We start from the raw sequence: 26,582 nt of genomic DNA on the forward strand, positions 1-26,582 counted from the left end.
AGTTTCTGTCACATTCTATGCGTGAGAGCCTCGTGTCCTGGATCTTTGTTTCTGGGAGGGTTTCCTCTGGTAATTACCTTAAGTGAAAAGCTGAGGAAAGCAAAGCAGGACTAATATCAGTAACCGTGTGTGCAGTGCCAAAAAATCTCACTTCCTGACAGACAAACCCACAATAATCACTGATTTTAAACTTACTGGAGTGATCACCATGAATCAGCAACCACGGGAGATTTTTCTAATTTTAAAACAAGCTTTGAGGTTTTTCTTAGATTTTTCCATTCACCACAGCTGAAAAATGGTGTTTAATGGCCTTTCTGAATCTTGCTAATGAAGTCTTTAAACTATGCAATAACCACCCTAAGTATAAGTTAAATTACAACTTTACATTTGCCAACACAATGATCCCAATGGGTGTGAAGGCAGGTAATGCTTCATGAATGTGCTACAAATCTTGGACGCTGAGAAAAGTTGTACCTTTGAATCCCAGGATGTGGGAGATGAAGGGTGTTGTGCTTTGAGAAGCAATTTTCCAAACCATATGCTTTCAGTTTAAAAACCTTGTATTAGGTGGTATCCAGAGTAAATATCATTGGCTCATAAACAAACCAGAAATTGTGTGACACCATTTCAATTTAAAAATGTATTCGTGGGAGATCAGAACTAGTTCTTAATGATTTAGCTAACAGGAGTAAACCAACCCAAAACTCACAATGCACATAATTCTCCAGGCACAGTTTGACAGGCTCCCTGTAATTGCTACATGTTCCCTGCCGAGTGAATTCCAGCTTTGGTGGCACTGGAGTCACAGTATTCCTTCTGTTTGGAAGGGCCATTCTAAGTGTCATTCCAAAATCGCTGCTCACTCACAGGGAGCTGGCTCAGGGGATCCTGCCTGGTTCCCTCTGCTGCAACTACCTTCAGCTGGAGGAGAGGAGACCCAGAATGTGCCAGATCAGGCTTTTTTGAAGGGCTGCTTCTCACAGAGCACCTGGTGGTATTTCTCCAGGCAAATCTTTTGTCCATGGAAAAAAACTTAATTTCCATCCAAATTTACTAATTCACTGGCTAATGTTTCTCTGAAATTACAAACACGGGGTAATCTCTGCGGTGGGACAGAGTTACATGTTTTATTTCTTTATTTACACTACACTAGGCAGAAAAGAGATGTGAGTGCTCCTCATAAGATTTTTTTAACATAATGGAGGACACAGGGATCTTTATAGAATTAACTTAGACTTTCTGCCAATTCCTCTTTCCTCCGTGTAGTTTGGAGTGATTATAACACATCCCTGCCATTGACAGCTGCCTCATTATCTACAAATGGACTTATTACCAAAATAGTTGGGTTAAAAATGAATGTTGAGGCTTAACTATTGTTCGGTTGCCATTAACGTGTATCAGTGCTCTTTGCATTTGAACCGACAAAGGGAAGATTGGAAGAGGCAATAACTGTGCTGATCCTGCTCAATGCAACATAATTGCAGGGTCAGACTTAACAAGTTTTCTATCAGTTTGTTCATAAAGCTGAAAAAGCTTTTAGGAGCCCATGGTAGTGCTGCAGTGAGGCAGTTGACCTGTCAACCAGGAGAGATGAAAAGGCCATCCCAGCCCATGCACTTCAAGAGCACTTAACAAAAACCTGGTTTGTGTGTGCATGAACGTGTGGATATTTTTGTGCACTGAAAAAATCAGTTTCCATGAACAGTTCCCAGAAAATACCTGACATAATAGAGTTTTAAGCATTAAAACATACAGACAGGCACCAACCCTCTGATGATTTGGCTTCTCTGATGTTCTCTCTTTGATTCTCTCCACACACAATGCCATACTGTTATTAGAAAAACAAAGAGGGGGGAAAAAAAGGAAAAAAAACCCAAGGGCGTTTAATGATGAATTCTAAAATCAATTTCTTCCCTGTCCTGTCTTCCCCCCTTCAGACAGTGAAATGTTTAATGAAAAGATCTGAGGGCAGACGAAACACATTACAAAGGGAGGTGTCAGCTGGGGTCTCCATTACCACAGTCTTCTTGTGTTCTTTTGGGTTTTTTTTAAAGACAGGCTGAAAATAGCCATATTATTTGATGGAGTTTATAGAGGCAGAAATTTGCAGGGAGAGGGAAAACAGTCTTTGCAATGAAAGATACACTAATTTTCTGTGGGGGTTTTGAACTGCAAGGCGTGGGGAAGGTGAGAGTCCAACATGAGCAGGGGGAACATTGTGTGTGCTGGGCCAGCCTTCAAATGCCACATTTCTCTGTCGGTTCTTATTAGTGCAAGTAAGGTGGGAATTAGGGAATTTGGGCCTCTCTGAATTGTTTCCATTAGAAAAATCAATTATTTATTGATTATCAGTTATTATTACATCAGGTATTGCTCTGACATGTGTTTTTTCTTTCTGAAGAACACGCAGAGCCCTTTTCCACCCTGAGCTGTCACTCTTGGCTTGTGTCTCTTTGCTTTGCAGCAGAGCAGTAATCTCATGTTTTCCTGTGGCTACACAATATTCTGTGCATCTTTGTGTCTCATATGACTTTCTCTGTTTTAGAGAAATGATTATTTGAGATTGCAGAAATATCCACAAGTCAAACAGCATTCACCCCCTCCATTAGATTGAAGTGGTTGCAGTCACCTTCTCCTAAATTATTGAGCTGAGAGGTCACAAGTAACAAATGAAATAAAAATCCATTTGCTTTAGGGCTATTAGCACATTTTGGAGATAATTATCTAATATTTCAAATATTCATAGGGATTTACTTCAGTAGCACAGTCATACATTTGAACTTCAGCAATAGCAAGTATAGGTATTTCTGGTTTTTTGCTTGTTTCTATAGTAATTAGGGGAAATATTAATAAACAGAACATTTTGTTCTGATAAGTCAAGTTAAGAGAGAGCTTCTGAAATACAAAGCAGTGCTAAAGGAGTACAATTGCTTTCCAAGTTATGAGCTGAGCTTTTAAATGGTAACATACCCTCTGATCTGTGAGTGGGCAGAGGTGTAACAGCCCTCAGCTTCCTACAGAACCATTGCCATCAGTGGAGCTACACTGGTTTATATCACCTAAAGATATCACTAGTGTGATTTAAATACAATGGAAAATTATTTGGCTTAGATATCTCCCCCGATTTTATTGTGTACTGATATTAGAAGTCTATTATTAGAAGTTTAGAGGTGTTAGAGTTCTAGATATGTCCTGTTCTGTGGAAATGAGAGATGTAAAAATGTATTTGACTTTTTCCAGTTTGCTTTATTTAACATACATTATTCTCTGTATTCCTATTGCTGAGAAGAGAGAAACTTACTACTGAAGTGTCTGTGAAAGTCAAAAACATTTACAAAAAGCAGGTGACATTCTGTGTAAGTTATTGGGTATTGGGTACACCTTGCTGGAAAGCTGGAACTGGAGATGCACCAGATTTACTCAGAGGTGGGTCAAAGCCACATCCTTCAACCAGCTTGAGCTGCCCTTTATCCTCCATCAGGTTGCTCAATTTGGTGGCCAAACTGCTTTTTCCACCAGTCCAGCAGATCTAAAACAGGGCATAATTTATATTTTAGACTCATCCCACAATACAGTGTCTGTACTGCTCTGTGCTGTCGTGGCCACTCACAGGAAGAGCTCAGTTTTTCTTGCCATCTTTCCCGAAGGACAATCATAAATATTGTGGGAGGTCTGCATAAGTAAATACTTCTTTAAGTCCAGAGAAATGAGGGATAAATACTCATGAAGCACAGTTCTGGTCCAAAGTCAAGTCCATAAGATGAGTGATAAATTTTTGGGTTCCCCAGAGTAAATTGCTGCCTGAGCTCAGTGCTGCCTTTGCAGGGTTTGCTGCACAAACCAAGGTCCTGCAAACGTGGGAGGCAAATTTAGCTGGGGGGGAGTCAGCTTTAAATCAGCCTCCTATATCAATAACAGCATAGTTAATTCTTTTCACCATAGAATTATTATAGCTGCTTACACAATATCAAGGACACTGATACTAAATTTACAAGTTTGTTTATCAGGCTGGTGAGCAGGAAAACTCTTTCCTTGGAAACTGTTGCAGCTTGAAGTGAGTTCATTGATATAAAGCTACTCTGTCAAATTCTCAGCTGCAGACTCCAGTTCTGCAGAAGAGAAGGAATCTGTGCCAGTTTACAGTGTCTGAGACTTTGGTCCCATGAGTCCATTTTTAGATTCACGTTCTGACTATAATTGTACTTTAAAGTGTAAGACAGAATAAGGAATAATGTATTATGTGGCATTTTCTTCTGCTCTGTTAAAATGATCCCAGTATAATGGAAACAGGGGGAAAAAAATTCACTTACTTAGGCAGTTTGCAAAATTGCAGTTCTGCAGAAAGGAGGGACGTGAATAGTTATATTTAAAAACCTTGGTGAACTGTCAGGCACAGGAGTGTGAATGGAAGGAGAAATGGGAGTGGGCATATCTGCACAGCTTTAGCAATGGATCTGTATTTGTGGGCACTGGGCACACATACAAAGCCTCCTGTTTGCACAGTCAGCCCTGTGGTCTGGCAGAAAGGCTGTGGGTTTGGGGAAGTTTTGCTTTGCATTGCACTCACTTGACTGTACTTAACTGAGCACACACCAAAACCCTCACCCTGCTATCTAATAGAAAAATGACTGTGAAAGGTACCTAGTCATCTTTCTTGGATATATATGAAGATGAAGATAATGTCAAGCATTTTGATATATTCATTTATGAATAATTCATCCAGCTGCACACAGTTATTTATTATTATTATTATTAATTATCTGTGTATAGTCAAAAAAGACAGGAAGGCTGTAACCACTGCTTCATGAGAGATGCTTAATCTTTAGAATTTGGTTAGACCGAGATGTGTGATATGAGGAAAAGGAAGACAGACAGTGATAAATAGATCAGAGGACACAAAGGCTTAATAATGTTGATGGGGAGAAATATCATTTGTTTGAGTTAATAGCCTTGGGAGCACAGGCTACTACGAGTTCCCTTGCCAGGAGCTGAGCTCTGTTGTTGCTTTCTATGAGCTGTGGCTCTTCAGGGCACACATCTGGCTTGGATCTGCAAACAGTCTCCGTATGGATGTGGGATCTGCCTTAGGCAAGCACTTTGGGAAAAGGGCAAGAAGCACTGCCCAGTTTAGACCAGACACCCAGAGGAATGTGCATGGGCCCAGAGGCAGACCTGTTTGAATAGCTGGACCACAGGATTCTTCATATCACATCATTTAGCTCTCTGAAAGAAAATAAAAAGTTTGGAATCAGAAAACAAAGATACAAAGAGGAGCTTCACAGCAGTAAACTCCTCTCAAACAGTATTTTGGGTTTATATTTCCCATCCAATTCAGAGACGTCACAGAAACCTCATTGAAATTACATCAAATGTTGTGCTTGTGATTTACTTCTGGTTTAACTCAAAGAAAATATTTACATTTCATGATGGAACAGAGTAAAGTCTTAATACCAATCTCCACAGAGATACTTATAATACCTATTTGCTGTGTTAAGGCTTTTAAGAAAACATGGAAGCAAACAAACTGAATTCAGAGCTGGTGCAAAGTTATTAATCTGGAATTCTTCATGATGCAGCAAAAATGCACAACAGGAGTTGCCCTTTGGGAATTTTTTTTGCTTCTATGATGTCTTAAGAATAAATGAAAAGTTTTTCAAACGGAACTAAAAGCAACAAATTATTTCCACATAGTTTTGTCACTTTTTAATCTACCTTTAACCCTGTCCTGGGCATTAGAACGAGCTGTGTCCTTCAGGTGTGACACCGACTGTAACCCTCGTGCTGATGGTCTGCATGGAATTGTGGGGATGACCTGGAGAGCAGGAGGGACACAGCCAGCCACGAGGGTTGGTCACCCGTGACCAGAGTCAGACAGATTTGTGCCCTGAGAAGTCAGTTCAGTCCCTCTGACTCTCTTTTCCTTCCCCTTCAGTTCAGAAAAAGCAGCAGCTGGTTTTCCAGCCCCTCCAATGGTCCTCTGCAAGGGCACCCACAGGCTCTGCTCTGCACAGAGGCTCCTCTCCTTGGACATACAGATGGGGAAAATAGCTGTGCCTGCATTAAATAACTTTTTAGATAAGTGAATTTGAGCTGTTATTGATTAGACCCTACGCTGTGGTTTTCAGGCTTATGGACAAAATATTATTTAATGTTATTATGTGCTTATTATGAAGATGATTCTCTCTTTCAGATTGTTTCTGCACTCCAAAATCAGTAAGTCAGTGCTCTGGACAGGTTGTGGCTTTTCTTCTTACCTCCCCTCTTCCTTTTTTTAGTTAGCTGTATTTGAAAAATCAAAATTTAGCACCAAGTGTGCAAAGTCTCTAATTTTTTCCTTTTTATAAGGAAAGGACAGCTTTGTGTCTGAAAATCTCCCAGCTACTAAATGTCTCCAAGCTTGCCTCAATCTATCAACAGGAAACACAATAATTTTGCTTCTCAATAGCCTAGGTGTCGAAATCATCTCCAGATTCATTAAAACATACCGTGGAAATAATTTTCTGGTGGGAGATATAACGAATGTGAGAGGCATTTCTACAACATGCAGGAAGCCATAAATTTTTAGAGAGCTTTTATTATTATTTCTGTGCCGTAAGTCATATTTTGCTGCATGTCATAAAGGTTGGAAAACTGAGAATGCTTTGTAATTACTCTGGGAAAAAAAATGGACCCATTACATCTTAAACTCAGATAACAAAAGAAGTGCAGTGTTTGAGCAGGATGTTTACTCATTGTGCTTATTCCAATGGGCCTCAGCCAAGGGCAGGCAGTTATAAACTGTAGCTGTGAAAAGCATCCTGTGCTGTTTAAGTGCTCACAAACAATAACAGAATTTGTCTGAAAGTGAGGGCTGATGGGATTCAAGGTGAAAATGTCCTTAGTAAGGATGTATTTTACATAGCAAGGCATCCATCCTTTGTTTTGTTATAAAAGCCCTCCATCCACTGTTGCTTTGCCAACGTGGTCACTACTTTTTACTGCAGAAATATATGCACATGTACAGCAGAACATTGAATAAAAAGCGTGTCCTCCTATAAAAAATTAATAAGCATTAATTCCAGTATTTATAACACTCTTCCATAATCCATTTTCCAGCAAATAAAAACACAGCAGAACAACTCCTGAGCAAAATATACAGAATAAGGAGGGTTTGTGAGATCATGGGGAGCTGTAGCAGAAAATGTGGCAGACATTAATCCCCAAGGTGTGTCAGTGAGAGGAGCTCTGAGGTTGGTACCCTCCAGCCTGGTGTGGAACTTCCCTTCCATGGTCTTCCATCATGGGGAAGGGACCAGGTTGTTGGGATCTGCTGGGGTCCCTTTTGGTTTTAGATCACCATGTGCAGGCTGGGGGAGGTTTCATGCTCCTCCTCGCTGGAAGAGCTGATCTGTCTGTTCAGGGCACCAAATTCAAGAGCCATTTTACCAAAAAGTGGTTTTGCGGTTACGGTGTGGGTGAGGAAGAGCCATCAACACCAGGGACAGCAGGGTGGCATTTCTGAGACAGTCCTAGAGGCTGAAGGGGCACTGCACACTGTGCTCCATTTAATTGTCATTCTGCTTGGAACCCACTTGTAGGAATTGTGCACACTCACTTGGTTCTGTCTCGAAGGTGTTTGTTTTTATCTGTGCATGGATGTCTGAATATGTTGGCTTTTGTTTTCAAGGTGCTGTTATCTCTTCTGGAAGCTTTAGTCTTGCTGAGAAGTAGTATTTTAAAAACAGAGTAAAATTTCAGGGCCAGATTGGAGCCTTCCTTATAAAGCTCTCAGGAAAATAGGAGAGAAATCACTTGTTTGTTAAAAGCAGTTTATTATACCATGTGCATGACCCCTTATCATTCACCATCTGCAGTAAACATCCTTTCCAAACTCCCATTTCTTCAAAACAGACCAAAAATCAGTGTAACAATATTTTCAAACAAGTTACTGCCTGTCACAGAAGTTCTAGGTCCAGCTGAAGCGGAGGATATGATGCTGCCATGCATTACATGTCAGAAAAAGCTGTTGTAAATACCCAATGAGCTGATCTGTTCCTCAGCAGAAGGCCTTGAGAACAGCAGGAAGCTCCTTCTCTTCCAAAAATTAAGGCACTGGGCCTCTGAGTGTAGAAAAGTGAAAATGAGCCCAGTCTAAAAAGATCTGTTAATGTGTGTTGGTACAAATGAGCCACAGAGAACCTTATTCCACCTTTGCATCTGAAGTTTTAAGACTGATTTGTTTTGTCTACATTACAACCAAAAGAAAGAGAGGAAGGTAATTGTTGTGCAACATGTAAATTCCTGCTGGTCAAAGAGGAGACGGTCTGATTAGTCAAGGATATTTGTCTAAATGTGAGTGGATTTTGCTTTATCTGCTGAAGAAAAAATAGGAAGAATTAGCAAAAGCAATTAAAACAAAAAAAAAGAAAGAATTAAAAATACTGTAGTGAATCCTTACCCCAAACTGTGCTCTATCTCCTTATCTGATTAAAAAATCATGTAAATTTATACCAGTGCAGTACAGATTTTCCAGGGAATGAGAGAGAACTCCAGGATCAGCATGGTTATGACAGGATGTTGCCTTCCTCATCCGACAGCTCTCATTCCGTATTGCAAATGAACTCATGGCAGCACTTAAACGATTTTTATATTTTTCTTTCTTTTTTTTTTTTTTAACATTGCAGCACGTAGGAAACCACTGCATTCTTAAAATTGCAGGTAGTTTTGCTATTGAATGTAGATTGGGAATATCTCAACTATAAATCAAAGAAAGCGAGGCTGGAATGATGGGTTTTTCTAATGGCCCTGCTGAGGAGTTTTTTGGCAATAACAATGTATCTGCACACATCGGTATCGCTGTCTATTTACAGCACAAAAAGCTATCATTATATGCAATGGAACATCAAACAACTATTTCATTAATGGCCCTATTATGAGGAAGCACAGTGACATTAGAATACCAGCATCTTGTTACTATAGATACCTGATTCCTCTGGAACACTTGTGTTTTTATAAACTCACATATATGTCTGTGTTTTATATATAAGTGGGTTTAAATGTATATGTATATACAATTCCCTTCCCTTCAGGGAGGAAAATCTTTACTTTTCAAGCATTCAGCCCACTTTGGTTCATCCTCATCCAAAGGACACTACACAAACTGGATGGGAAGGGCTTCAACTAGATAAAAGTGTTGTAAATTTAAATGTTAAGAGAATAACTTTGTAATTAATTTTATCCAGCAGCCAACATATTTACTGAAGCCTCTCAGACTTGTCTGGTCTGTTTTACACATTTGCACTGCAATGTTTGCCTGTTGAAAGCAGGGGTTTGAGGGACATCAGGTTTGAGCGTGATGGCTTTAGCTGAGGCACAGAAAATTGTTTTAAATGTGCTGGAAAATGAAAACTATGAGTAATTACCATTCTTTTCCTTAGTTGTGCTCAGACAATGCACATTCAAAGCATTTCACAAACGGTAATTGGTTCTCAAAATTTGTGTGGGCTAGAGAAACATGGGAATAGTATTTTCCTGACCATGTGGTAAAAGAAAAAGTGACAGGAACTACATAATTTGCTTGAAAGGAGGTGGGGAAGGTCACACAATAAATCAGTGGTGAGATGAGATGAGATATTCAGCCCTAATTATGGGTTTAATCACTGGACCCTTTTCCCCCAGGAAGACACAACTACCAAAGGGATCAGCCCTGCAACCCTACAGGACTGGTCTGGATTTTCCATAGGGGTGGGTTGGTTTGTTGGTTTATGGATGTTTTAAGATTCTGTCGTGTTTAGAGATAAAAGCACATTGCTAAGTGCCAGCATGCTACATATTGATATTAAAAAGTGCTGGCTTGGTTGGATCAGACCTTACTCATTAACTCTGTAACAGCTCCATCAGCATAAGAGAGGAGAATTTGTCCTCCAGCTGATGAGAAAACCACAGAGCCCAAATTGTCTACGATTCACTAAATATATACATATTTTCTGAAACCTTCAGTTTCTTGTCTTCGAAGTTTATTTGCTTTGTGCCTTCACTGTTTGGGTTTTTTTTCCCCTTTATTTCCCGAAAATTGTTATAAAAATGATGTGGCAACTTCTAATGTGAAACGTGGGCACTGTGCAGAGCCCCTGTCTGGGGTGGGCAGAGATTTACGTTCCCTGCATTTCTCTGACCTTGGAGTCATTTTGTTCCTGTGCTGTCAGTGGCAGTCTGGGCTGTGAGATGCTGAGCATCTCTGGCAAGCTCTCTCCACTCCAGCAGAGCCAGTGCTTTGCAGGATCAGCCCCCTCAATGAATTCTTCTCGTGAAAAATTCTATCAACAACCGCACGCGGAAATGTAGGATCTCAGAAAACTTTCTCTGTTTCTCCATTCCAGCCATGGGAAGGAGCAGCTCTGTAGCCATATCAAAGCAGCTCTTTTTCTTTTGAGCACAGCTCGGTTGTGATCAGTTGTGTGGTGGTTTTGTGATGTAAGCAAAAGCCTTTTACAGGTATAACTATTATCAAGTTCCCTGGGGAGTGGAGTGGAGTGAGAATTTCTGTGTGCCAGTGCAGGACACAATTGCAAGTTTGTTTTTCATTCAGTAGGCACGTGGCAGAACAGAGAGAAATTTCTCATTAAATTCAAATCCTTACTCTTGCTAGTTAAAAACTGTGGTATTAATGCAACCATGTCACCTTGCTCTGATTGAAAACCATTTCCTTTCAGAAAAACTGCAAGGCCTCAGAAACTGAAAGTAACATCAATTCTTGAAAACATACTTTAGCCCAAAGCCAGACAAGAAAGGGAATATCAAATATTCCATCATACTTACGTGTACAGAAATGTAAATATTTTGTTTATAATTAATTATACTTTTGTGTTCTCTATCACTGCTGAAATTTGGAGACCTGAAAAGTGAGGCAGGCAGTATCATTTTAGTTTAAAATTTGGATGCAAGCTAACCTTAAACTCAAGGGAGTTTCTCATTGAGATTTACTTATGCTCCTTTCTAAATGCTGCCATTTCACACAAAATTGGGTTCTCTTTGGATTAATACATTTGAAAATTAGGTTGATTTATAACCAATTTTCTCCTCATTTAAACAGCGACCTGCAAGTGTTTCTCCAGGGATCAACCAGGATCAGAGAAATTATGTGTTGTTTGAGTTGTTCAGTGAAGCAGAATCCCTGACAAACATGTGCATATGGTGCTGGGTGCTTTAGGGATCAGACTAACACCTTTACCCTGTTGTACATTTTGCTTCTCATCTTGAACTTTTATGTTCTCTTTACTAGGAATTAAAAAAAAAAAAAAAAAACAAACCACAAAAACAACAAGATATTAGTAATTTGATGGCTGAAGAAATAATGCATTCCAAATAATACATTCCCTCTTATTCAAGCAACAGCATTGAAAGCATATAATGTGCTAATGCTGAGTGCATCTGTCGGGTACCCTGGGCAGCTGCTTAAGGACAGTTGGCAATTCCCCATCTCACAATCAGAGGAAACAGGGCAGCTAAATTATCCTCCCTAAAGCTTTGAAATAATGGGAGTGTTTTCTCTTTATGCAGTGAATGTTTAAGTGCAGGCTATATTCAGAAACCATGGCCACATGTCATCTGAGACCAAGGCAAAAAATGAATGAACCCCCTAAACTGTTCTCTGAGCAGCAAAATTAGTGGGATGTGATTTCCTATAGCTTAGTCCCCTCAAGGCATTTTGGTCCCTCTGCTTTTTAAGTCTGTTGGTCACCACTGGGGAAACCCCTGTGCCAATGTAGCACCTGTCATTGCTCTGCAGAGCCTCCCTGGGCAGGTGCACTTACCTGCAGGAGCATCTTCCTGCACATGTGGGCAGAGGTCAGGCTCTTCTCCCAGGCAACAGGACAAGAGGACATAATCTTAAGCTGCAGCAGGAGGGGTTTAGGTTGGACATTAGGAAGAATTTCTTCACAGAAAGGCTGATTAGATACTGGAAGAGGCTGCCCAGGGAGGTGGTGGAGTCACCTGGAGGCGTGTAAGGAAAGACTGGACATGACACATAGTTGACAGGGAGGTGTTGGGTCATAGGTTGGACTCGATGATCTCAGAGGTCTTTTCCAACTTAATAAAGTCTGTGACTCCGTGATCTCACTCTGTGGCAACCCTTCTGTGTGTGCATCACCCACAAACCACATCTTGGGGTGGCCGGGAAACGACGGCGGCCAAATGACAAGACTCGAAAACTCGTCAGCGTAATTCCTCAAACGATCTAATCAGCTTCAGTGCTATTGCTCTTTCTGCTGCTGGGTAATTCCCCAGTCAGAACTCGTGCAATATGTTCCTGCAAACCCCCTTTCCGAGGGGGCTTCCTCAGCGGGGCTCCGTTTGCATAATTGCCGCGTGTACCCCGAGCACGTCGGCCCGGCTGAGTCACAGCGGGACACGCGCTCGCTGCTCGGCTGCCTGAGGTGATAATGCGTGCCCAAAAAAATGAGCTTAATGAAAATGTTTAGGATATCAAATTCAGCATCGGGGGTGCTTAGAAAAGCACTTACCCGTGGAGTAAGGGCAGCGTAACGCGTGAAGCTGCTGCGGGAAAGGTCAAGGTTTAGAATTTCTCCCCTTAGTTTCATGAAGAGCAGATTAAAAATAGCTAAAAAAAAAATTAGGGTTGTTTCCTCATGACTTTCTTTTTTTTTTTGCTTGTTCCAAAGCTGTAACAAACTTGTTTTCATTATTGAATATGTTGTCTAATTAATTTAATGAAATTGAATCAAACATTGCAAAATGAGTCCACTGACTTAATAGTATGAATTACCTGAACCTTTTGCAAAATAATTATTTCCCCTCCATGTTTTCACTGTAGAAAAGGTTATTTCATGTCTCAAACCTCCCTGAAGGCACAGGGTGAGCTTTCCCATGCAATTCCCTAGGCTTATTTCCTTATTTGAAAACTGAAATATGTAGTCAGGCTTACAGGCATCAGACCTGTGGACGATGGGGAAGCATTTCATTCTAAGGAGCATGATCACATTTAATATTAATAATACTACACAAAGTCTGTCTCTGAAGGAAATGGAGTTTTATTATCCCACCATTGCTGGGGAATGATCATGTGGAGGCATTGATGAGACAAGCTGAGGGGTCTGCAGACTTCAAACTGCTCCATAGAGCAACAGTGAGACCTAATGTAAGGCTCTCTGGTGCTTCTGCCAATTTTGGGTCAAACTGTGCCATAAGAAGCCTCTTTTGGGTAAAATGAAGGGATTTACAGTCTCAACCAAAAAACCAAACACGGACAGGCTTGAATTGCTTATTGCAGCCAAGTGACTCACTGGTGCCTTCTGCTCTTTCTAATACGCATTGCTAATTATTTTAGAATGCAAGAAGATAAGAGGAAATAGGGAATGACACTATTCATAGGTGGATTGAATTTATGAGTAAAGTTAGGAAAGGTTATTATATAGTTATTATATGAGAGAAAAGTTAGAAAATAGCAAAGAATGAAAACTGGCTGGGTAAGGTTAACTTTAGTCTCAAAGCTAAATATTTAAACCTGAATGAGGAGACTCATCAGGCTTTGGACAGGTCATCTCCTGCTCTCTGTGAGGAGAACAGTGATGTTCCCTGGTGCTCCTGTGGAAGGATGCAGGTGGAAAGAAAAGCAGAGGCAATGAAATAACAGGGGCAAAGCAGGCCTTGGTACTGAATAATGTTTCCAAATTTCAGAAACTGCTGATATTCAGGTCGAGAGCCAGGGAAGAAGAAAAAAAGAACTCAAAAGCCAAGAAATCTGAAGGCTTTATTTTAGGCCTCAAAGTGCAATTTCGCTATTTTTGATGTTTTTTAAAAAACCTTTTTTTTCCTGAGTGCAGGTTTTTAAATGGCTGTTTTTGAAGGTCTAGTGCCTCTCATTCAATTTAAATTGCAGAGTCAGGCAAAATGCACACACACCAAAGGAGGCACAAAGTGAGGAGACAGACAGGGAAGGGAATTCTGAGGGAAATGCCAGGAGATGGAGCTGGGCCAGCACTAAGGCACGTGGCAGCAGCAGGCAGAGCCCCTGATGAGGATGAGCTCCATTCCCTGGCTCTCAGTGCATCCTCAGAATCCCAGCTAAAGCTCTGGTCAGGGCAGGCACTTCAAATTGAGGGTACCTGAGTCATGGCCTTGTTCTCTGAGCACATCAAATCCTCTTTGTCATAAAATAAAAACCATTTCCTGGAGATTTCCAGGAGGAGGCAGGTAGGCAACAGTGCTCTCAGCTCCACACCCCTGTCTGATGGATACAAGGATGCAAAGGAAATGATTGTGTATGCTCTTTATATTTCTTTAAGAAAAATCAAGCTATATTAAAAGGAGGCTCTTAAAAGGAGATAACATCATTGCTTTCTTGACAACACTGGAGCCCACAGTGCATTCTTGAGGAGGCAGGAAAAGGTAAAGCCAGTAAAAAGTAAGCTAGTTTATACCAGATGGGAATTCAGTCCTAAGAAATGAGGTTTAAAATGCTATTACTTTTGCAAGTTTCAGTGGAGCTTGGAGTACACTCATTTTTATTCCTTATCTCAAACACCACAAAAAGGGGAGAATTAAGGGGGAACTCTCCCAACCTGCAGCACTTCCATTTTTCAGTCACTCTCGAGGTCTATTTGTCTGATGACAGATGTTACTTTTGCTGTAGTTCAGTCTTTTTTTCCCCCCTGTACAGATGTGATTTACTAGATCATAAATCAGTCACTACTTTTGGAATTTCAACTAACAGATGTCCTCTTTAAAGATTTTAATACAAACACCGTTAACCCACAGATTCTTTTTGAGGAAATGCCAGTTGCACATAAGAATGCCAATTGGCAGGGATGGAACTTGAACATTTGACATATTAATAGATTTTCTTTTTCTGAGTGAAATCAATTTATTTTTTATAGAGGAGGCATGGCTGCTTTAGTTCTCCATTAGAGCCCCAGCTTGCAGTATCTGTTTGCTTGCAATGATGTCATTAACTAGAAAACAGATGCACTCATGAGCATCAGAAATCAATCATAGCTGTTGGCACTTTAATAAACAGCTGCCTTCTTAAATGGTTTGGAATAAACACTGATCATCACCAGCTCTTTCTGAAGGAAGAGCAGTAGGTTATAAAACTGCTGATTAGAGGAGGGGAAAACCTTGAAATTATAAACTTAGTGGTTGAAAACCCCTGATTGAGTTATTTTAGACTGTCAAAAGATTTACAGTAGAAAATAATTGCAAGATACTGGCTGCACTGTGGAATATCAGTCATGTGGCCACAGAAGCGGTGCCTGATACATTTACACAAACTTTCTTCTTCAGAAACAGATTTTGTGTATTAATAAGTCATTTATCAAACTTGAGCACAGCAGAATCTTTTTGCTTCCTTGTGCAGTTCTGAAGGAATTTGTTTGAAGATCCCCAATTCCTTCCCTTACTCTCAGATGCAAACTAAGAGAAAATGTGTTACCTTTCTGCTCAGGAGATGTTTCTACTTTCAGGGTCCTTTTATGACCTGTGCATGGGCCAAAGGATTTAGCTTTGAGATAGCAGCTGCAATTCACAAAAAGTACCTGCAAAGAGGCGACCAAACATCAACCAGCAGCACAGAGAAATGGCACATCACGTTTTCCACACTCAGATTAGCTTCAACTCTACCTTGCTAAGTAGCTTATCAGCAGAAGAGATGTAAGAATAATTCTACAGCAAATGCTTCATATGGCTTAGTGACAAAAAAAAGGGAGATATGTTACAATATATGCTGCTGCTGCTGGTAATCTGCTTGTTCTGGCTTCTGCTGCTGCTGGGTGTAACCTGCCCCTCTGTAGCTCCTGTGATTTTTGTATTCACTGTATGGTGCAATCAGGCCAGAATCTGAACCTTTTCCAGAGGCAGTGGGCCCTGCTAGTGCAATTCCTGCTGTTGTGGCACAAAGTTCCTTGTATCTCTTTGTCATGGTGCTGTACAAATGCCTGCAAACCAGATTAGAGCTGGCAGAAGGTGTTTATCTGCAGGTGTAAGCTGGGGGAGCACAGACACAGGGCTGAAACGGGCCCTTTGTGCAAGGCTTTGCACTTTGGGGTTGGGATCTGTGGCTGAGGCTTTGGGGAGCTGATACTGGTGATGATGGAGATAAAATGGTATTCAGGAAAGTCTTCCTGGATCCTCTGGAAACGTTATTTACCTCACCCAGAGCACCTATGTAGAGAGAATCCATGCTGCGTTCCAGTATGAAAAATACCTGCTCCAGTGTGCTTACAAATGTTATTTGAAACCATACCCTTCACCTCCAGACTGTGCATTCTTTTATATTTAGGTCCTATTTCCAAATGGCTCACAGAGGTCTATTGAATGATGATTCAGTGGGATCAACATCAGAACCCATCCTTTTCCCCTGTGGTCCTAATCTTTCTCAGCTCCCTGTCCCTGAGAATTCCACAGTGGCTCTTCCCTTCTTCTCTCTGTTCCACTTGGGCTCTGCCAGAGGGACTTTTTTCTCTCAGATCTAGTGTTTTGTACTGCTGTAGTTCCTGGCAGCCAAGACAAGGAAAGAGTAAAAACCCTCAGCATCTTCCTGCATTGAGCAAAGCCAGCACAGGATGAATTATCTGAGATTTTTAGTTGCCAAATTCTAATGAGTTTTTATTGGTCACATGGAAGCTGAGGTTTTAGGGGATGACACTTGGCAGAATATAAGAAGATTTGAAGAGTATAATCCTGTTCCGTTAATGAGCGCTAATGTCTTGTATTAGTTCAACCAGTAATTAGAAAAAAAAAAAAGGAACCAAACAAAAAACCCAACAAACCAGATATCAAGGCCCATGAATATCCCAGCAATATCTCCCCTCTCACTCCCCATTTCTCAAGTTTCCTCTAATAAAGGAGCATTACTTTAGGCAGTAGGACTTGTCTGGTCTCAGTGCTAGCTGGGATGTTCTTCTCCTGGGAAGTCATTCACGCTTTCACTGCTGCACAGGAAGAACCCTGGGGCCTGGAACTGCTTGACTGAGTGCACAGATCTCAGTGTTACATGTACCCACACTGTGAATTTGTTTTTGCCTGCAGTTAATTTTGTGGACAACATCAGGCAAACATTGACAAACCAAGAAAAACTTTTCCCACTGCAGACATTTCCCACAGCAGGAGTGGTGCCTCACTGCCTTACTCTGGGAATTCCTGGCACAGCTCACTAATGCCCATGACAGCAGCTGTCATGCAGAGGATGACAAGCAAATGCTTTCCTTCATTACTGAATATATAACTGTTTTAAATCCCACTCCACCTTCCTTACAAAACTGACATGTGAGTGCTTTGTCTTTCCAGTTTTGCCTGTGTTAAGTGTGTGGCTGTGGTGTCTGTTCTGGTGGGCACTGTCACCATGGCTGACTGGTTATGCCTTATTTACTCTCCAAGAACTTTTCAGCATGTCTTAGAAATCCACTTAAGATCATGCTGCATAGCTTCTAGGTTTCATTAGCTGCAATACAAAACCAGTTTATGCTCCTTTGTTGCTGCTTGGACCTTGCTTGTCACTGAGAGCAGGTCTCCAGGAAATGAGCAGTGTAGGAGCTCACCCTGAATTCTGTTTTAACACTGCTGTGTTGTGGTGTGGAAGATACAATTCAGTGCTGCCTCAGATGAAAAACAATTTCAAAGGGAAGTTCCTCTTGCTGACTTCTTCAGGTCTGCTTGTGAAAACCAGGGCTCTGAATTTCAGCTGGCTCAGGGACAGAAAATAAAAGAACTGGCTTTTACCTTGGCCTTGCACTCAGATTATCAGAATTCTGAGCTTGCTCTACTAGTTTCAATTGTATCATTTCTCCAGAACTTAATTTTTCCCTTGTTAAATTGAATGACATGTGGAATAGTATTTCTATGGCATATATTTAATAACTTTAGATTTATGTCTTCTTTTGTGGTGTGGTTGTCTCAACTCAAAGGTGTTCACAAAGGCAGTTCTGAAGTTCAGGACCAGGTGCATATGTTACCTGTGTGTTGAAGCATCCATGGGAGGCAGAAGGTATTTCACATTTGCTGTTGCTTTTGTGTTACAGACACGAATTTAAACCTGACCTCTAGGAAAAAAAAGTGAATGTTTTCTCTCCCTAGTTCTAAAATGAGGACTATTTTTTGTTGAATATCCCAATGATACATAAGCATGACTTGCTGTCATTTTGGCCTGAATAGGGCAGTGTGCTTCCCTGGATTTCATGGACAATGGAGATAAGGCTGTGATGTGGAGAACCAAGGAAAAAAATCTCCTTTTCATGTAGTGAAGTTGAGAATAGATTGAATTTCACAGAGACTCCTGTGCCTGAGCAGTGCAGTGCACTGGGAAGCAAGGAGTGAAACTGGTAGTTGGTTGGCACTGGCACTGGCAGCTGCCACTGTGCCCTTTGCCACTGCTCCCACCCAGCCCTGGGGATTGAGGTGCTTGGGGAGAAAAAGCAGAGTGAAATAGGGAGAGATAGGGCATAAAACAACAGCTTCTCCTTCACCCACTGCCTGCTGTCCCACAACCTCCCTCGATGCCTTTGAAACATTTTTATGAAAGATTGGCCTGAAACTTAACATCTTTTAACCTCAGAGAGTCCATTAAAAATTTAGGACTTTTAGCCTGTGTAATAAGCCAGGCTGAACCCTTCTGCTTGGGGAAGCTTTGGAGCTGCACTCTCACTTTGTGGTTCAGGTCTCCTTCCCTCTTATTTTTCTATTTCATCAGTAAGCAGGGAAGGAACTGAATATAAAAAGCTGTAGAAGATGATTACCCCATATTTATCTCTGGCACATGCAGATGTTGGTCAATTTTTTATTGGCACAACAGGAAAGTTTATGTCTCTGTCCTAATCAGACCCAGAAAGAGGCATTTCCCTTTACTATGTCTCCCTCTTAATACTGAACCTGTAGTCCATTCATGGTGGGTGCATAACATGATCTTGGGATTTGCAAAAGATTTAATTCCACCATTACAGTCTGATGTTTTTTCTCCATTAAATTATCTGCATCACTCCTGTGTTTTAAGCCATCTACCTGAGACAGAGGAATGGTTGGAGAAGGATCTATGGATCAAAGATAAGCTCTGTTGTTACACACAGTGCACCACTTTAACAAGGCTGCACAGACTGCTGAAGATGCTGCAGAGCTAACTCAGAGCAGGGAGCTGATGGGTGTCAAACAGCTTAAATTGTGGGTACTTGTTCCATTGACTCACCCGCTGGACAGGAGATTTTAGCTCTGTTTATTGAAAAGTTATCTTACCTGCATCACAACGTTATGACAACACATCAGTAGATAAATGTCATGCATGGCTAATTAACGTCTCTAAAAGGCTTGCACTGTACAGTATGTAAATGATGGGGAGATCATACAGCATTTGGCACACCAGTTTATTTTAAATGAAGCACCCTGAAGTTTTTTCACATCAGGTTTGCTCAACTTTCAGATATGCAACATAAATGTATTTCCTTATTAGTCCTGATATTTAACTCCAGCCTTTTGCTTGTCACACTAAGGAGCCACACATCCCTGGATGGACGTGCACAGCAGAGGGTGAGCACCCTGCTCTGTGTGCCTGAGCAAACCAGCTCTGAGAAGGCCAGAAACTTCCTGCTCTGTTTGCAAACTGAGTGTCACTGTGATCCAGATTAATAAGGGAGCATATTGCCTGTGACTGGAAAGAGAGAGAATCTCAGAAATCAGGCCAAGGGCTTCACATTATGAATATTGCAATTTCACTAGTCAAATCCAGGTCAAAAGTGGTCAATACAAACATAAATCTAAGCACCTGTCCGAGCATTCTACATCTATTCCAGCAGCAAACAAAGCATTTTAGATGAAGTAATAAAAATTCTAGGGTAGGTAGTTCTTCTTCTGGGTTATGCTGACCTGGATCAGGGCTGTCAAACTTCCAAATTCATGGTTGCAGCTGAGAACAGTTTTAACATGCTGTAATTTATGAAGAAAACCAAACCTAAAGATAATTAAGCTGCAAACCCCACCCCTTTAAATCAGTAAAAATCAACAGAGCTGTGTCTTTCCTTGTTCTTCCCAGGGAGAAAGTGGCCTATTTGACATCAAAAGAGCACTTTAAACTTAGCAGGGTGGCTTTACTCACTCACTGTTCTTTTTGCAGAAGCCTGTCCCCCCAGACCAAGCAATATTGTTGGGGTTTTTTTACACATTTCTTTTCCTTTTTTTCCCAACCCTTCTCTCTCACTTTAACTTTCCTGGCACTTCAGTACATGTGATCCTGTCCCAACACTCCCCAATGTGCAAACCATGGACAGCAAGGCACCTGCTATCAAAGCAAACAGGTCCCCTCACTTCCACCACAATGATGTTTTTTCTGGCTCCAAAGTTTCTGGTGGTTTGGGAGAGAGGTGAACACATCCTGCACTCCGTGGCTCAGCTTCAAAGTCACGTCAGTTGTTCCAAAAAGCCTTTTAAGATGTTTCCTCAAAACGCTTTTTTAAAAAAAGCTTCATACCTAATGATCATGAAGTGATTGAGCACAGCAAATGTGCACAAATCCCCTTTTTTAAAAAAGTACAATCTGGAGAAGGAGAGAAGGCTGGATTGTGTCCTTTGTACTTAGAGCCAAATTCTGGGCCAGGAGAGGGATTTTGGTGGGGAAATGGATTATCTCCAGCTCCTCGGATCATCTGAAGCAACTATTCATCTTTCAAACATCCAGTTCTGGACTTAATTATACCTTATTTCAGCCTCCTCTTCACCTTTTGGCACTGATGTAAAGCAGGAGGCAGAATTTCCTGCTGCTGGAGCTTATTAACACGACTGCTATTGCTCATGAAGGACAACAATGCAAATTCTGTGATGGGACTCATGGTATAAACCAGCATCAGTGCAGTGAAGGCAGTGAAGGTGTGACAGTTTGCACCTGCAGAAGGGCTGCTCCATTAGTCCATTCCATGATTGCAAGTCCATGAGCTTCAGAATCATAAACAAAAGTGCACCAGTCATGTGAGGATCAGCGACAGCCACCACAGCTGAGAGAGGCAGAGCTCAGCGTGGGGGGAGAAAAGGCACACAGCCTTGTTAGGGCAGCAGCAGAAAGAAGTCCCCTTGGTAGAACCAAAACTGCCCTGAAATTTGGCAAATGGGGTTTGGGGATTGCTTTTTGTCCCCTGTGTGTAGGATATTCAAGCTGATACTGGACATGTGAATCACAGAGCCTTGGCTGGTAACAAACTGAACACTGCTGCAGCATTACAGATTGCATTGTCATGAATGACTGACATTTTTGTTGGCAATCAGTGGCTTGAAATCCGTTTTGACTGGAAAAACGTTGATCAACCTTCCTCACTGCCAGCCTGTCTGTGTCAGATGTTCATGTCCCAGCTCACAGTCAGTAACCCTGGACTGTGCTTATAACTCACTGTGATTTTACAGTTCTCAGCAGAGTAACTTGGGGTGATTTCTTTGTATCTCCTCTCTCCCCCAGAAAATACAATTTTCCCAGAGTCCCGGGGAGTTGGGCACCCTGAAGCCTCCATAATCCCTTCGGGTCCCTCTGAAAATGCCAGCCTAAATTCCAAGTTCTTTCCAGGTGGAATACTCCAAACAAGTGAAATCAGTGCCGGCACTTCTTACTCTTACACACCTGCAGCTCATTTTCTCATAGGAACTGCTCACCACAAATAGCACAGAGAAATGTAATTACATGTAACTTTTTCTATTATTTTTCTATTAAGGGATTCCTTAATGCAAAAAAAAAAAAAAATCCCACTCTTTTAATAACGAATGAACAGAGAGATGTCTGAGCATCAAGAGGGTTTTAATTAGAAATGCTACCTGTAAGTACATCTAAACAGTTGGTAGCAGCCATGGAACACTTCTAATTATAATCATCATTTTGTTTTTCTCTCAGGTAGCTTAGCTCATTAATTACTTAAAAAAAAAATCAAGTCTAGCATTCAATACTACCGTGCAATATAAAATTCAAATTAGACTGATATTGCTACCAAAATATTATGAGCTGATTTATATTAATGGTATTCTGCACACACAAATATCAGTCAGTTATTGTCTATAAATAAATTGGATGTCGTAGTCCAAACCTTTGGATTCCCAAAATTCACCTGTGCCTAGGAAGTTGTTTCCTTAAGGATTGGCCAACTCATCATCAGCTGGGACAATGTCCTTCAGCTGGCAGGTGCCTGAAGTTGCAGGAGCATCTCAATGTTTCCTTCTTGCCAGTGGAGTCCATTGTAAAAGAGGATTATTATTGAAGGTGGGCAAGAGGAACAATGTATTCTATGACCTTGTGTGTTGTTGGGTATCAGTAGCTTGTCTTTGCTGACCAGGGAGCTCCAGTGGCCACATTCATTCCTCTGCTGGCAGCGAGAAAGTCTCTGCTCTGGTAGAGCCCAGGTGACTGATTTAGTCAATGCAAGCAGTTGATGTTCTTTTTTTCTGTATTTGATCTGTACAGAGCAAAATACCTTCATGTATGTGGACTTTCAATGCCACATTCTTGAGAAATAGTAGATGAGAGTACCCACAAGGCTAAAGTGCTTCATGGCAGCAAGCACAGCAATGTCAGCATCTGCTTGTCAAAACTGATGGGATGTTTGTCCAAGTAGTTCAGCCAACAGCAGAAGAAATTCCAGGTCAGGAATAAGACTTGTACTAAATTTAATTCAGTCTTAGTGGTATGGAAGGGCTGAATGGTGTGTCTTGCAATTCATCCACGAAGCTTTGTATAAAGTACATATATTTCTGAGGTTTCACCTGTTTTGTAATTACTTCCAATTCCAGATGCATTTTGTGGCAGGATAAATTTTATCAGCACAGTAAGCTCAGGTCGTGACAAGCAGTACAGGATTCTTTTCAGTTCTTAAAATAATATCCTCCATGGACTGTCTGTGTTGATGATCTTGAATTCCAAAATTGTGTTGGCTAAAGGAGGTCCAAGTTCAGCCTGCTAAAAATACACCTCCTACATTTTTTGCTTTACTTTGCTCCTTTATGTCCCATTGACCTAAAGGAGGTCACAACAGAAAATTGCTTTGAATAAGGCCCAGACAAAACCACCGCTTTGAGAATGACCCAGGGTGTTCACAAAAATGTGATGAAAAATGGGACTGCTCCAAGCTTCCCAACACCCTGCTTGCTTTTATGTCTCCCTGAGTCACCACACTCACGGTGGAGCCTCACCGTCCCTTTGTGTCACGTTGCTTTGGAGGGTTTAATACCTGTCGGGGATGTGAGGTGAGGCTTTCCTTCCTTGGAGGTGTCACGGGGAACCATTATTGAGGATTTCATGGGAAAGAGGGTAGAGATGTTAAGGAGCCAAACCTTCCTTCTAAGGGTGATGTGCTGTCTCTTCTTTTACTGTGCTATATTCAGCCCAGTCTTCATGTAAATGTGTTATCTGGATGTCTGTTCCATGAGCCCATTATCTGTACAAAGAGCATCTTTGCTTTCAAGTTCAATATTTTCAGAAAGCAATGCTCCTTCTGGCGCTTTGCTCAAGTTCACTTAGTCCCATGAAGAAAACTAACCCTGAAAAGTCACTCTGCTTGAAGTGACTGCATCGGAATAATTTTGTGCCAGTTCTTCTTAAAGGAGAAAGGAATGCAGTGCCCTCACCCCAGCTTTAACTACACAGTCTTTTCTCCAGCTTTCTAAATGTTTACCTACTCATTTGTTCAACAACAGCTTATTTTCACAGTGTAAACAAAGACCTTGTGTTTAACAGTGTTAATTTGACAGTGTACAGTGTTGCCAACATCCCACTAATATGTGGTGTTGCTTGTTAAAAGGTGTGTGGAGCAGCAAAGCTGTATTAAACTCAAGAGTGATGCAGCAGTAACAACATCCCTTGCCTCACTGGGTAGGTGCAGGTCAGAATCCCTCAACTCAGAGTCCTCTGAATGTTTGCAAACCTGAGAACATCATAATCAGGTGATTTGCTGAGCAGAGTTGAGGGCTGAAGTGTCTGGAAGGAGCACTTGGCTCTTTGGGATTTCTGTTGTGATTTATGAGCAATGGGACAACTGGAAAAATTTGTTCTGGAGAGTACAAAGCTCCAAGCACCGATTTGATTAGGTTTACCTGAACAAACACTTAAATTGAAGGCTTCAGAGAAGGCTGTATTTTGTAAGTTTACCATATTGCTCCTCAATTTCAGGCTTAAACTAAGTCACTGTGGTATCAGAACCCTCTCACTGAACCCACGGTTTACTTATTACAGTCACATTCAGCTGCCATCTATGCTTCTTGGAAATCCAGAAGAATTTATGTGGGAGATGGAGTGCTCACTCTTGAATAAACCAGGATAAGAATTATGACTAAGGCTGGAATTTAAAGAGAAATGAGGACTCAGGCTTAGAGCGAGAATGTTCTGAGCTATTTTCTGCTTTCAAGTGCTTGAAATAAGTATCATATCAGAGAGGGAAAGTTATTATTGTAAACTTCTTCCAATCTGGTGTATACAACAGAGATGCCGTGGAGGAGATAAACTGTATTTAATTTTATGTTTGAGTTCTGGTTGTTTGTTTCTATCTTTAAGGAGGAGGGGACAGTTGTTTCTCAAGTCCTTTAGTCTTTAAAAATGTCAGAATCAGATGTATAATATGTGCTGTATAATACACACAATTTTTTCCCTCTGTGATCCAGAAATGATTGCTCTGTGCAATGCTGAAATCTTAGGAGCTTCAGAAGTGTGTTGTATCTTAGAGGATTTTATATTGGATTTTATTTGCAACAACGACGTTGAGAAATTCTGTCGCTCAGTTGCAAATTGCACACCCAGTGAGGAGCTGGATTGCACCCAAAGAGAAACGTTGCTCACTTTCTCCTCTTCCACTCCGGCCCGTGTATCACAGAGTTGTGGTTTGAAAAGCAGCTGCTGAAGGCAGTGTCTGATGCCAGCAAGAAGCAGCTTCTGTGCTCTGGAGTGTCTGGTGTGTTTGCACATCGCTGCCTTCTACTGGGAGGCATCGGAGCATCACAGCTGTCTCCGAAGCACAGCCAAAACCCAAGGGGGGCTTTTTCAAGTGTTTGGATGTCTGGGATTTAGTAATTAGAAGAACAGGGATCTGTATCTGGTCTTGCTGCCAACACAAAGTTCAGCAGTTTGAAGTTCATCAACAGCCGAAGTATCTTTTCTCGTGTATAAGGGTTTTGTGTTAAATGTTACTGCATTGAGACTTTTACCTCAAAAACGTCTTTTTTGACAACTCAGAAAGCTGAAGCGCTATGGGGTTTTATGACAAATGTGATAGTTGATTATGTGTTGGTGGGGCTTAGCACAGACCCAGCATGAGTCATTTTTTTCATGGGGTTTGCAATGGGCAGGAATGTACAGAAGACATTTATACAGCCCATGCTGTGTCCTGGTAAGGGCCAACTGCCTTCAGTTGTGTGTGAGTTGTGCTTGAAAAAGCTGCATTGACTTTGAATTGTCATTTCCCCTGGATTGCTCAAACCCTCTCACCCCACCCCTAAAATACAGTTAAATGATTAAAATGACTGCCTAGACACAGTTGTTAATAAAATGTTAATGAAATCAGATTAAATCAGACCCATTATAGTTTAAACATTAATATTCCCCTATTGAAACTCTGGTACAAAGCTGAGGATTCCAGATGCCCTCCAGGGAAGGGCTGTGGTAGAGCTGAAACCCACACACCAGTGGAAACCAACCTATGAAAGGATGTATAAGAGCAGTTACTGTTACCTGTAGTTTGCTCTGCACTGATGTCTTCATGCTGGAAACATGGTAAAAACCAGGTAAAAACCCCCAGACATTGTGGCATATTCTGAAAAACAGAAAGCTGAATCATTGTATTAAGGTGTTGATTATGTACCTTTTGTAATAAGAGCTTATCTAACAGGACATTGTCAGAGATATTTGGGACTTCAGTCATGAATGAGGACAGGCATCCCAATTGTCAGCACTGCTCAGGGCATGGGGGAGGTCTCTGCAGTGCTGCTGCTCAGGCCTTTCTGCCCCTCACTCTCTGCTTGGGTTGGACCCATCACAGGGAATTTGCATGATGTTGTTTTCCTGTTACTGTACATTTTCCTTTTTCTGGCTTAAAAGCAAGCCCAAGTGATTTCTGGCCTGCTGAAGGGAACATTGCTGCCTGCATTCACCTGTGGACAGCACTTGGCATTTTAGCATGTGGTGGTAGAGCCAGAGCTGTGAATGCACCTCCATGGGCTGGGAGGGATGGGCAGGTCCCTCCCCTGCTGCCTCCTGTACAAATTTCCCCTTGTGGTGAGGTGTGGGGAGGAGAGGATTAGCCAGGGATTCCTCCTGGTGAGCATCAGTGTCTCTCTTCTCTCTCCAGAGGGGAGGACACACGGGAAGCAATGCCAGTGATATATTTATGGATTATCTTACTCGGGACTTTTGTGGGATGTTCTTAGCACCCTTAGAGACTGCTACTACTGAATCACAGGCTCCTGGAATTTGGATTTAACTCCTGAAAATGCAGTAATCTCTCACTGGAGTATCAGTCACTAACCTTCAGTTATTTATACCCCAGTAACCCGCCTGTGCCCTGTTTGTCACTGCTTTTCCATACGGCACAGATCCATTTCATCCAACCCGACTACCCAGGACAAGCACTGTGTCCACTTCATCATTTTTA

Source organism: Lepidothrix coronata, unplaced genomic scaffold (assembly GCF_001604755.1).
Source record: "Lepidothrix coronata isolate B3197 unplaced genomic scaffold, Lepidothrix_coronata-1.0 Scaffold49, whole genome shotgun sequence".
Taxonomy (NCBI): domain Eukaryota; kingdom Metazoa; phylum Chordata; class Aves; order Passeriformes; family Pipridae; genus Lepidothrix; species Lepidothrix coronata.